Source organism: Bufo gargarizans, chromosome 3 (genome assembly GCF_014858855.1).
Source record: "Bufo gargarizans isolate SCDJY-AF-19 chromosome 3, ASM1485885v1, whole genome shotgun sequence".
In the NCBI taxonomy this organism is placed as follows: Eukaryota; Metazoa; Chordata; class Amphibia; order Anura; family Bufonidae; genus Bufo; species Bufo gargarizans.
In genome coordinates, this window is record NC_058082.1 from 493,769,477 (window position 1) to 493,782,716 (window position 13,240).

Below are 13,240 nucleotides of genomic sequence, written 5' to 3' on the forward strand. Positions count from 1 at the left end.
AGCCATGTTCCAGGTGGGACTGTTAGTGAAGAGACTGTAATGGACAAGGGGGCAGACTTCACATACAGAGACATCAGTGCAGATTTCCGTATAACATTACAGAAGTGACTCATAGGGCCCCATTGACCTGTCCTTTCCCATTTTGTGCTGTGATGTTCATTCATGGCAATCAATACTGATAGCACCTCGTTTATTGCATATTATCTCTTGGTCAGAGTCCTTGGTTTACTTGAAGAAATTACCTTCATGAAACCAGCAGATTAGACTGCCCCTTTAATGCTAAAGATATCTGTTGGAGCCCTGCACATGACCAAAGCCAACAAAACAGGGTGACATTCAATCAAAAGCAATAATTTATTTATTTTATTTTTTTAAGTTGAGGGACTCCTTGCCAATACATAGAGTATGGTAGCATTCATCCAACCTGACCCAGCTGTTGCATTAAAAGGGGTTTTCCCATAATCATTTATCGCCTATCCACATTATAGGTGATAAACATATGATCGAAAGGGGTCTGACCTCTTTCACCGAAACAGCAATCCCCAAGTCTCTGGCAATAAATGGAGCGGTAAAATGCAGGACTATACCACCATGGTCAATGGGGGTCTGTCAGGTGCTGTTGTTCTGCTCCTTTCATGTAGAGCAGAAGTGATTAATTCTTATATGAACAAGACCTAGGAACAAAATCCAAGGAATCAAGTAGCCGATGTACTAAGAAATTTGAAGCTGGTACCTAACCCTTTGGTTTTATAATATTATATATATTTAATTTTAATAAAGCTACAGGTCCTCAGTGTTTACCCCATAAGAATACTGCCCCATTCCATGGGCCCAACAGTCTAAACAGCGTCCTTCAAACATGTTTCCATGTTCTTCTCTCACCCCGGTCCTGGATTCAAAGCTACACTGTTCAGGGGCATTTATATTGTCCTTAATGCTGCTGCTTCTGAGGTAGTTCTACAGAAAGAGGGGAGCAGGAGCTCCTCATATGTGTGCTGTGTATGAGAGACATAATGGCAGCTGGACACCAGCCACTCGAGCTGAAAGGACCATCAGAATATGGCAACTGCAGAAGGTAAAATCCCCAACACAAGTCACATAATGGCCAGAAATAGCGTTCATGTACACACATGACCGCTTATTCTAAAAAGTCACCTGAAAATACTGTGGATACACTGCAGGATTGCTTAAACTAAACGGTTTTTCTGCAGAAGTGGCCTGAAATCAGCATTCACTGCAGCAATAAAAATAAAAAACAAGTACCGTAGGCCGTGATGCACGTGTGAAAGCCTGTGGTGATACTTTCCCCAGTGTAACAGAGCTCTGTACAATCCTGTTTGTAGTCACTGAACTGGAATCCTCAATAAAATAAGAAGCCACAGAGTAACCCGATCTGGAGTCTGGGCTCTCTGTATCTTAAGAATGTTCCTGCAGCTAAAGGAAGCATTTCCTGTAACAAAATATTCAAGAGGCTCTAAAGTAGGGGGTGCACAGCCTGTCACCCACAATATTATTCTATGCAGCCCTCAACCATCTGGACACAGAAATTCTTGTGTGCATGTATGTATGTTATGTACATGTGTGTACACGTGTAGTTCCTATGTGGGAGAGGAGTGGCCTCAAGAACAGGGACAGGCAAGAACTAAATGGTGCAATGAGCAGCCATCTCTGGGTCTCCCATATATCCCATAGGGGAATGGGGTCCTCTGACCTCTGCTTGGCACTCTCAAAAGGAGTATATAAGTTGGTGAGGAGGGAGGTCACGCACATGAGACTCTCTGCTAGGGTTGTTTGAATCGCAGTTTTTTTTATGGCGTTTACCGCAAAGGATATATTTTTAATATTTTAATAGTTTGGACTTTTCAGACGTGGCGATATGTAATATTTTATTTCTTTGTTTATATATTTTATATGTAAAATTAGGAAAGGGGGTGATTTATACTTAATATTTTGGTGTTTGTTTTTTTTTACAGTTTATTTAAATAACTATTTCCCCCCTTAGGGGCTAGAACCTGGAACCTTTTAGGCTAGGATCTACACAACGACATTTCTCGCATGAGTTTTTTACAAGGAGTAAAGGTCACAAAAAGTACATTCGAAATGGATCTTTCTGCGACTGTCGAGTCGTAGTGTGACACCATAGACTATCATTATAAAAATGATTGCACGACATTGGCGCGACACATGCCGCCGTGTAGACCTAGCCTTAATCCCTTGTCCTATTCACCCTTGTAGAGCTCTACTAGGGTGAATAGGATCTTACACTCTCCCTCCTGCCCTGTGCACACAGCAGCAGGGAGCTGACCATGGCAGACAGCCAGGGCTTCAGTAGCGTCCAGGCTGCCATGGTAACTGATCGGAGCCCCAGGATTACACAGCTGGGGCTCCGATCAGAAGCTGCCAGTGCACCACCAATGAGGAGGGGAGGGGACCCTGTGGCCATTGTCACCAGTGATTTTAATACTGTGGAGGGGGGGGTCTTGGCGCACTGTGCCACCAATGTTTTTAATACTAGGGATGGGGAGGGCACACTGTGCCACCAATGATAATTAACCTGAGGGGATAATTGCCACTGATCGCAGTCCCCTGTCAGAGGCAGGGTGCCGGCAATGTGTTTCCGCCACCGACCGCATTTGTAATGTATTTAACGTAAGTGATCATTGGTGGCGCAGTGGCCACAGCCCCTCCCCTGCACTCATTGGTGGCAGCGCAGGGGGAGGGAGAGACTACTTCCTTCTCCCCGTGCTGCTGAGGGAACATGGCCACGCTGAGAGCAGTGCGCTCATGTTCTCCGATACTGGGTTGTGCAGCAGCACAGCCTAGTATCGATAAAAGACAAATCCCGGTATCATATCGATTGGGTATTGAAAGTTCGATACCCGAAACAACCCTACTCTCTGCACTACAGTTTATAGAAGTTGTGAAATGCAAGGCTGTTACTACAACACCCATAACCTACAATGGAGAGAGCCATATGCATGGTCTTCTCCTTTCTGATGTGCCGATTGGGAGAATAGGGGAGTCCGCGTCCTGGAAGTAGAAACTTCAACTGGCAAACATACTCTTGATAGGTCATATATGTGGCCCTTGGGATTGGTTTCATCTGACAAAGTGGCCCTCAGATCAGAAAAGGCTGTGCACCCCTACGCTAAACAATATTTTTAGGCACATAAATTAATACCATGCACTAAATGAACAGTTTCCTGCCTTAATTAAGGTAATCCTCAAAAGAAGGCATTTTTTGACAGCCAGAAAAGGGGTATACAAGAGTCTACAGATGACCAATGGATGTCAAAAGAACACTCAGCATCCATCCGGTGAACTAAACCCTATGGAGACATATAAAAGCTATGCCTGTTAGGCTTCTTTCACAGTGAATCACGGACAGTACATGTACCCACGGATGTTAATGTGTTAAGTTACACATCAGGGATTTTCCACTTTTCTTGTGATATGGACCAAACACTCACTGAAGTCTTTGGGTCCATAAAACCACTGACAACATGAATTGCTGCAGTGATTATCATGGCCCATTGGCAGGAGATACTCTGTAAACGTTGAGCCTAGCAGCGTATGGGGGATATGGATGACACACACAGGGCAAAAAATGAACACACGGATCAGACACAGATTCTTCACAGGTGAACCACTGACCATCTCGTCATGGAAGTCATCATGGCCATGTGAAAGTAGTCTAAAGGTTGATTCACCGACCGCAACTCCCCTGACTGCATCATAGTGATTTATCATGACGTCTGTTCCTATCAGATTGTGGGTCTATTGTACTGTACTCACAATTTTGCTCAACTTTTTTGTTGCTCCTTATCACGTAAATCCGCCCTCTATCTTTAAGTTGTCATCAACAACGCTCCAGTTTGCAGCCTGTTGCTGAGGAGTAAGTGATGTGCAGGAAAGCAGTCACACATCCCATTACAGTGTTCAAATGTAAAGTACTTTCACACTTGCGGCAGGACGGATCCGACAGGCTGTTCTCCCTGTCGGATCCGTCCTTCCGCCGATTCACCGTGCCGCTGGACCACCGCTCCGTCCCCATTGACTATAATGGGGACGGGGCGGAGCTCCGGCGTAGTACGGCAGTTCACGGTGAGAGGCCGCCGGACTAAAAAGTCGGACATCCAGGACTTTTAGTTTGGCAGCCTTTTCGCCGTGCACTATCGTGCTGCACCGGAGCTCCGCCCCCAATGGGGACGGAGCAGCGGTACGGCGAAATAGCGGAAGGACGGATCCGACAGGGTGAACAGCCTGTCGGATCCGACCTGCCGCAAGTGTGAAAGTAGCCTTACTCTGGGCCTTGCTTATTCTTTGATACTTTATGTCAATTACAAAAGCAGACATCCTTATTTTCTTTAACCATTTCAATGCCAGGCCCCTTGCCGACCAGGCACATTTTCATTTTTTAACACATGCATCTTTAAAAGCTATAACAATTTAAGCCTTTTTATTCCCGTGATAAACAGAGCTTTATTTTAATTTTTGTATTTATCTTTTTTTATAACCAGGAAACCATAGAAAAAGGCGAAAGCTTGTTTCTGGCGGTTTTAGTTTTTTGTTGATAGCAACTGCAGCCAAAATATTTTTTTTAATTATGTTTCCTATCTAAAACAGTCAATTTAAAATATGAGATGAACGGGTTAAGGCCACTGGGGGAGTGGCTAGAAGCTGCGGTGCGGTGTCTTCCCAGCGGTCAGCTGACTGAGGAGGAGGCGGAGCTCCGTGCGAGCGCTGCTTCCCATTTCATTACACTGCACACCGTCCCAGAAGAGAATGTAATTACAATTCACATAAATGGACAGAGTACTTGGAGCACCACCTCCTCTTCAAACAGCTGACCAGAGGGGAGCAGGCCATCAGACCCACTCCGATCTGATATTGGTGACCTATTCCTGATAGGTCATCAATACAAAACACTTGCACAAACCCTTTAACTTTTTTATTTATTGCTCATTTCTTCTGTAACTGGGACGGATATACTACCCCAGTTACAGAGGGAATACATAGATCTGAGAGATTGTTCAGGGCTGTTCAGCCTCAATGCAGATCTGATCAGGGTCTGCCAAGACCCAGCAGCTCCCGCAGACTCCCGGGGATCACATGACAGCTGGGACCAGAGTAGGAAGCAGCATTGGGGCTTCCTGACCTCCTTCAGCATTGTGTAAAGACTGATGGGTAGTACAGGGACAATGAGTGGGCAGTCAAGTGGTTCATCTAAAAAATAAATAACATTACTTGATGTTTTTGGTGCAGATTTGATGCAGTTTTGACGGGAGGAGGGGGAAGAGGATCACCATGGACCAGTCACATGAGTCCACGTCTCCTTACCTCTCCAGCAGCCCTGTCATGTTTCCCAAGGTCCTTGGGGAGCTGGCCCCACTCTCCTTACTACAGCCTCCCCGGGAGAGGGCCCCTCCTTCTAGCTCTCGCCGGCTTCCCCTGCTGCAGGACCAGTATAGCTCAGGCGCGCGCCTGTAGCAACCAGTAACAAAGCTCCTTGCTGTCAGGAGCTTTGTTATTGGTTATTTCAGGCACAGCACTGATCAATGTGGGGGTATTGGTACGCCTTAGCCTTTTTCCAGGGAGTAAAATGGGCTGAACAAGCGTCTATGATGCTTGTACCTGCATTATGGCGACCTCTGTTCTGGAGAACCCCTTTAACAGACACAGCGCCAATCATTATGCAGCGGCTGTGTCTGGCAATGCAGGTCATTCCCATTTATGCAGATGGGTTGAGATGCAAAGGGCTGCAGTACCAGGCACAGTGTATGGAGCTGGGGAAAAAGGAAGGGGACACTGTGCTCACCATCAGCCAGTCTACAGGAGCATTGGGAGTCAGAACCTCATCCAATGGATCTTGATGCTCTAGCCAAGATAGGCCAGTAATCCTGTTATCCCAGAAAAGCTCTTTAATGCCTAGGTCACATGTCAGTGTTTGGTCAGTGATTTGATCAGTGATTGTAAGCCAAAACCAGGAGTGGAGACTACACAGAGGTAAGTATTAATGGAAAGAGTTGCATGTTCTGGTTTTGGCTCAATTATTGATGGTAATCACTGACCAAACACTGACCAAATCACTAATGTGTGAACTAGGCCTCATGAGGTTGTCCATGATTTTGATATTAATGGCCTAACGTCAGGTCCGACGCCACGCACCTCATCCACCAATCAGCTCTTACCTTGTAGCGCTAGTACCAGAACTACACAGTTCCCATTCACTTTAAAGGGATCAACGGCTGCAGGTCCCACTATACAATGGACAGAGCTGTGTAGTGTCTGGGCCGACTTCCACTGCTGGAGCCACCAGGTAACAGCTGACTGGCAAGGGTGCTGGACCCATGCTATTGATGCCCTATCATGCAGATAAATATTCTGGACAACCCCTTTAAAATTCAATGAAAATGATTTTGCAAACATTAACAACCAATACATGAGTTTTTTTTTAATTATAAAAACCATGTGGATGGTTTTCTAGATTTTTTAAGTGACTCCATGTGTTCTACTTCCTGGAAGACAGGCAAACAAAGTGGGCAGGGAACACGGGCAAACTATCATACCAAAGAAGCAGGTACCGTATTTTTTGCCCTATAAGACGCACCTAGGTTTTAGAGGAGGACAATAAGAAAAAAATATTTTTCATTAGACCTCAGTTAACAGCCCCAATCAGACACCCAATGTTAAAGAGGACCCTTCATCAGTTTAGCCCTAGTCTAATTATGGTCTTACCTTATAGGGCGGCCCCCACTGATGCCATGGCACTTTTTTTTTCCAAAGACACCCCCCGTTTCTTAATGGAAACGCTCATTAGTATTCGCCCCATAAGACGCAGAGGTGGGGGATGAGTCTTATAGGGCAAAAAATACGGTATCCTTCAGCTCTTCTAATAACAATTGTAAAAAATTATAAGTTTCAATGTTTATTGTTCTTTAGGCCTCGCTAACATTTCCATTTTTCATGCACTACTTTGGTCCGTGACACAGACCAAAACACACCTATTATAGTATACGGGTCCATGAAAAAATACGCACTCACAGATAGCTTCCGTGTTGCTTCCATGTTTGGTTCGTTTTTCACTGACTGATGATATGAGATGCTTTGGAAATTAAAGGGGCTGTCTCACTTCAGCAAACAGCATTTATTATGTAGAGAAAGGTAATACAAGACAATGACTAATGTATTGTGATTGTTCATATTGCTTCCTTTTGCTGACTGGATTAATTTTTTCTATCACATTATACACTGCTAGTTTCCATGGTTACAACCACCCTGCAATCCATCAGCTGTGGCTGTGCCTGCACACTATAGGACAAGCATCCTCAAACTGCGGCCCTCCAGCTGTTGTAAAACTACAACTACAACAATGCCCTGCTGTAGGCTGATACCTGTAGGCTGTTCAGGCATGCTGGGAGTTGTAGTTTTGCAACAGCTGGAGGGCCGCAGTTTGAGGATACCTGCTATAGGAGAAAGCACCGGCCTATGTGCACTTCCACGGTCCCGGCCACCAGAGAGCCAGGCTCTTTCTCCAATAATGTGCAAGCACGACCACCACTGATAGATTGTAGGGTGCACAGAGGCACACTGTGTGCTATCCGCTTCCATATGTCCGCATAAAAGATAGAACATGTCCTATACTTGTCCGCAAAATGTGGTCTGTGGCCCCATTCAAGTCTATGGTTCTGCAAAAATGCGGATTGCATACAGAATGTGTTGCATCTACAAACCATGAATAAAAAGAGAAAAGGGTCCAGCTCGATTAAAGTGTTACCTTTATTTTTCAGTGCAGATAAAAGCCAGTTACAATCCAGTCTACATGTTTCGGATCAGAGACAATAACTATCCTTCCTCACGATATGTCTACAAACCATATTCTGCAGATCCGTGTTTGCAAACTTTAAAAGGTCCCGTCATTTCACCTTTATTAAAAATAAAGTTGTTTTTTTTTGCGGACCCCCAAAAACGGAAGACACACAAACATACAGTCTGTATTTTGTGGACACAGAATAAATGCGGAAGTATCACGGAATAGATTTTAGAGATTTTTGCAGAACAGACCCGCATTTTGTGGACATTGGACAGCAAACATATGGTCGTGTGAATGGGCCCTGATGGGAAGGGGAACGGGAACACACATATCTTTCCAGGAGGAGTAACAGAAGCAGCACAATGCAGCGTTCTAAGAAAAGACGCTGGGGTATTATTCTATGGGACAGTATTCACAAAGACTCCATGATTCCAGAACGCATCAGTGAGAAGGGTCTAGTGTTTGCTTCACACTCAGACGCAGCTCAACCTTCAAAACTAAAAAGTTGCACAAAACTGCAACAGGCAACTTAGAAGTAAGATCCCAGAACATCCAGTAACCTGGTGAATGGAGCAGTCTCAGACTATAGCAACCAATCACAGCACAGCTTTCATTTCATATTCCGTTCTGGAAATTCGAAAGCAGTGCTTGGTTGCTATGGGCGACCAAAACAGTCTTCACAAATCTGCCTTAAAATTCCTGGGCTAGGTGTCCATCCATATCACATAGTCCCTGCCTTCTGCTCATTCACACTGCACGTTCGCATACACTGCTATAGTGATGGATGAACCACTGTCACGCGAGACGACTGGCAGGCCACTGAAGCCATGGAATTTCCAGGCTGTGCCATGACGCAGCACGTGAAATAACCGGCCCACCCCTTCCGCCTCTGATGTCCTAAAGGGCTTCTGTCACCAGGAACATGGTTATTAGGCTCCATTCACACGTCCGTAGAGCATTGCGGATCCACAATACACCCGGGTGGCACCCCCCCAGAACTGCCTATTCTTGTCCGCAATTGGACAAGAATAGGATACGTTCTATTTTGTTCCGGAGCTGCGAACTGGAAGATCAGGGGCGCGCTCCGGAAATGTGCTCTCTGCATCCATTATGTCCCCATAGAGAATGAATGGGTCCGCAACAGTGCCGCAATTTGAGGAACGGATGCGGACGTGTGAATGGAGCCTTAAAGGGAACCTGTCACTGGGATTTTGTGTATAGAGCTGAGGATATTGGGTTGCTAGATGGCCACTAGCCCATCCACAATACCCAGTGTCCCCATAGCTCTGTGTGCTTTTATTGTGTAAAAAAAACAATTTGATACATATGCAAATTAACCCGAGATGAGTCCTGTCCCTGACTCATTTCACGTACAGGACTCATCTCAGGGTAATTTGCATATGTATCAAATCGTTTTTCTTACACAATAAAAGCACACAGAGCTACGGGGACTGGGTATTGCGGATGTGCTAGCGGCCATCGAGCTGAGGACATGGGTTGCTATACACCCAAAATCCCGGTGACAGGTTCCCTTTAAACTGGGTTACATTAGACAAGTGCCAACATCAGCTGAAGTGGATAGTCTTTGTCCCTTCTTTCTAGGTGCAAAAACAAAATATGCAAATGAGCTTCTAGGAGCAATGGGGGTGTTGCCCCCAACTCCTAGAGGCATCATCCTGCCTGGCCCTGTCAATCAACGTAATGAGTGTGTGGCCAAAGGAGGGAGAAGGGTGCCTCTAGGAGTTAGGGGCAACACCCCCATTGCTCCTAGAGGTGCATTTGCATAAAATAAAAGTTCCTTTTTCCCAAAACCGGAGGCACCTAGAAAGAAGTGACAAAGACTGTTAGACAAGTACTAATGTCGGCTGAGGCTAAATTCAGCCAGTGTAATAACCACGTTCCTGATGACAGAAGCCCTTTAAAGTTTATTTTACATTATGTGGCTGGACGGGGAGACTCAGGAGCACATCCGGTCAGGACCACAGTGGACGATCCGCAGCCAGTCCAGGCGGAGGGGAACGTACTACTTTCAGCAGTAAGGCTTAACGGATGCCCAAGTTTTAATTTTAAGGATACTTTTTTCTTTATTTTTCTGTTCTTCTAAAGTATAAGAAATACGGAAAAATAAACGGTGATGTGAACTCTCCCTAAAACAAAAAAGCTAGGCAGAGACATCTGACAAACTGAGAAGCAACAAAGTAATGAAGTTTTAAGAAGATAATAAAAGATACATACAGAAAACAAGCCCCGCACTGTATAAGAGGAATGTCAGGTGTATTCGATTACTAGACAGCCGGCGGCCCAGATGCTGGAGGAGAACATCACACCCCACTACAGCAGGTGTCAAACTTCCTTTGTGTCTGGCACAAGAGAAATCACAGTCTAACAGCAAAAAGCAAGATGGAAGTAAAGAAACTTATCAGATGCCAACCTGCCAGGGTCCAGCACAGACCCAGAATGATGCAATAGAGAAGTTTCAAAGCCTTCCACAAGCACTGCATTGTAGGAGTGGCAAGCAATAAGACAAAGAATGAGGCGAGCGGCCCCCCGGCAGATGTTACCCCCGGAAAATGCTGCACACAGACATACCGCAACACCGGGTAAAACAAAAGGGGAGGGAAAAAAAAAATGCCCTGGGAATTCTTCAAAGCACCGCAACAATGGACTGTCATTGTCACATGGTGCTGCAGAGCCTGGAAGATGGACACATGGCATAGAACCCACCTCAGCAGAGTGCCACCTCTGTACAGACTACTCAAAAGAGGGCACGTCACACGGCCGGAAAGTCTTTCTCCTGGCAAAACCTGCCACGAAAACCTAAAACCTCAAAGTTCACTTCAACGGGCACTGAACAGGTGGGCATAGGGATAGCCTCATAGATTGTAAGCTCTTGCGAGCAGGGCCCTGACTCCTAGTGTTTCGGCTGCATATTAGCCAGTTACTTTTGTTTTGTACATGAACCCTAGGAATTTGTAAAGCGCTGTGGAATATGGTGGTGCTATATAAATACATATTATTATTATTATATCAAGCATAGGATGGAGATGTGCCATGGCATTGCCAGGCATCCAACAAGTGCCCATATGGGATGCAACATGCAAAACACAAGTGCGCCTTTAGGTGGTTTGGTAGGTGCCGTTAATCTCACGTCCGTGGGTGCACCGGGAGCGTGTCCTAGCAGATAATAGTCCTCGGTGATCCTCAGCTACTCCACCCAGTCTGTGCAGCATCCATCCTGCTATCCCACCAGCAGCATTCGTTACCAGGACTGGTTTATTCAATGCATCCCTCTAAAGGGAGGGGGGGGGGGGGCGTCCCCCCAACCCCAGTAGTGAAGCAATCCAGCCCCTGGGTAGATTCCCAGCATCGCCCCCATGACGGGAGGCTATAAGCCCTGTATAAAACAAGGGTGTGCACAGCCACACACCTAGCCGTGATTCAGCCATCTCCCACCCCCCGCCTCTGACATCTCCAGGACAAGCAACAGTGTGGATTACGGCAAGTGCTGATGTATGGGGGGGCACAAGCACTGCATGGGTGGCCTCCTAAAACGTGTCCGATCCCCAATACTCTGAGGTCGCCCCCAACGCGAGGCCCGAATCCAGGCACCGGTGTTATTGTTAAGGTAAACCCACCCACGTCAGATAATCACAGTAAGGGTAGAGCGCCCCCACAAATGTCCCTCAATAAGCAGAGTCATTGCTAGCAATATGGCACCTGCACAGGCTGCAGCGCAGTACAGAAGACGCCTCACATCAGGGCAGACATTTGTCATAAAATGTTGCCATTAACAATAATACATGAGAATCCGGAGGGGGGTGTAGGTGCCCCTCCCCCAGGTAACATATGTTACAGAGGTAAGTGGGCAGAGGACACAATCTGACAGTCACAGGACCTGTCCGCCCCCCCAATGTCCTGTCAATGACAATCCTGTCAGCCCGGGCAGGAGGCCGGCTCACCAGCAGGGATGTGCCCTGTTCACACTGCAGATGCGGCTTCCCACACCCCGGGCAGCGCCGCGCCCCAGCATCTCCCCCCACCCCCCCAGAGCAGCGGAGAGCCCCCCAGCCTCCTTCCCAGCAGCCCCCTGCGGTGTGTAAGCAGTAACGGCTGGCCGCCATTTTGAGAGGGAGAGGAGAGAAGAAGATGAAGGAGGGGAGGCGGCGGCGGCGCTCACATCGTCAGGAGCAGGCCCGGCCTGCCCTCTCCGTCCTTCACGGTGACATACACGTTACATAGACCGAGCCAGGCACTTACCGGGGGGAGTCATCCGAGCACACAGCGCGGTGACGAGCGGCGGCCTCTCCCGGCCCAGGGACTGCTCCTCAGGAAAGGTCTTCGGAAAGGCGGGGGAGCGGCGGCCTCGTCTATACACAACCAGCAAGCAGATACAGATGTGTGGGAAAAACGGCGATAAAAGGGCTGGGCACGAAGGGGAGGGGGCGGTGAGGCGCCAAACAAGACCCTCAGCTCGTTATTTTCCTCAAGCGATAAACCCTCCAGCACGGAACGCCCGAGTCGGTATCTTCCGCCTCCTTTTTCTGACTGTCCCTTCCGCCGGGCACTCAGGGCAGCCGCCGCCGCGCTGTCAACGAAACGGAGCTCAGCAGCGCGGTGACGTCATATCAACCGCTGTAGGGGAGGAGGGAGCGACCGGCCGGCTCCAAGGGATGGGAGAAAGGGTAGGCGGAGCTAGTGAGGCGCGCAGGCGCGCCGGGGTCTGCTGCTGTCTAGGCGTGGACGGCGGGAGAGAACTTGAGGAGGGAGGGCTGACAATAGGCAGTGACGCAGGGAAGGAGAGAGGCGCATGCGCGTATGTGACTGCCTTCAAAACAAGGTGTAGGTAATCTATATAGGCTAGTTGTTGTGCAGAGCAGCTGTGCTGATGTCACGTGATGAGGGACTGCTCATAGAGGTGTATTAGTCAGGGACCTCTGGCTACCTTCACATGGCATGGGTGTGTTAGCAGTTTTCAGTGCGTTTTTTGGTTCTGATTTTTGGTGTGTTTTAACAACACCAATGAAGTCTATGTGGAAAACAGAATACACCAGCCGCGGATACGCACAAACAACAGAGTTTTGGGTTATAAAAGCGTCAATATCCGTGCATATAAAATACACAAATCGCATTCACTTTGCTGGTACTGTATTAGGCTACATGCACACGACTGCGCTGTTTTGTGGTCCGCAAATTGCCAAACATGGATGCCGGCTGTGTGCGGGCCGCCCGTTATGGAAATGCCTATTCTTGTCTGCAAAACGGACAAGAATAGGACGTGTTCTATTTTATATATTTTTTGTGGTGCCGCGGAACAGAGCAATGGATGCAGGCAGTACACGGAGTGCTGTCCGCATCTTTTGCGGCCCTGTTAAACTGAATGGGTCTGCGTCCCAGCTGCAAAAAATGCAGCTCAGATGCGGCGCAAAA

General features: G+C 47.4%; 1 protein-coding gene across 1 annotated transcript in view; it reads right to left on the reverse strand.

Annotated features, from left to right (window-relative positions):
- PAFAH1B1 (platelet activating factor acetylhydrolase 1b regulatory subunit 1) overlaps positions 1-12,495 on the reverse strand; it is a 62,249-nt gene extending 49,754 nt beyond the window's left edge. The window contains exon 1 of the mRNA XM_044283844.1: positions 12,071-12,495. The gene's annotated coding sequence lies outside the window, so the exon portion shown is untranslated. The remainder of the gene's footprint in view (positions 1-12,070) is intronic.
- Positions 12,496-13,240: the final 745 nt, after the last annotated feature.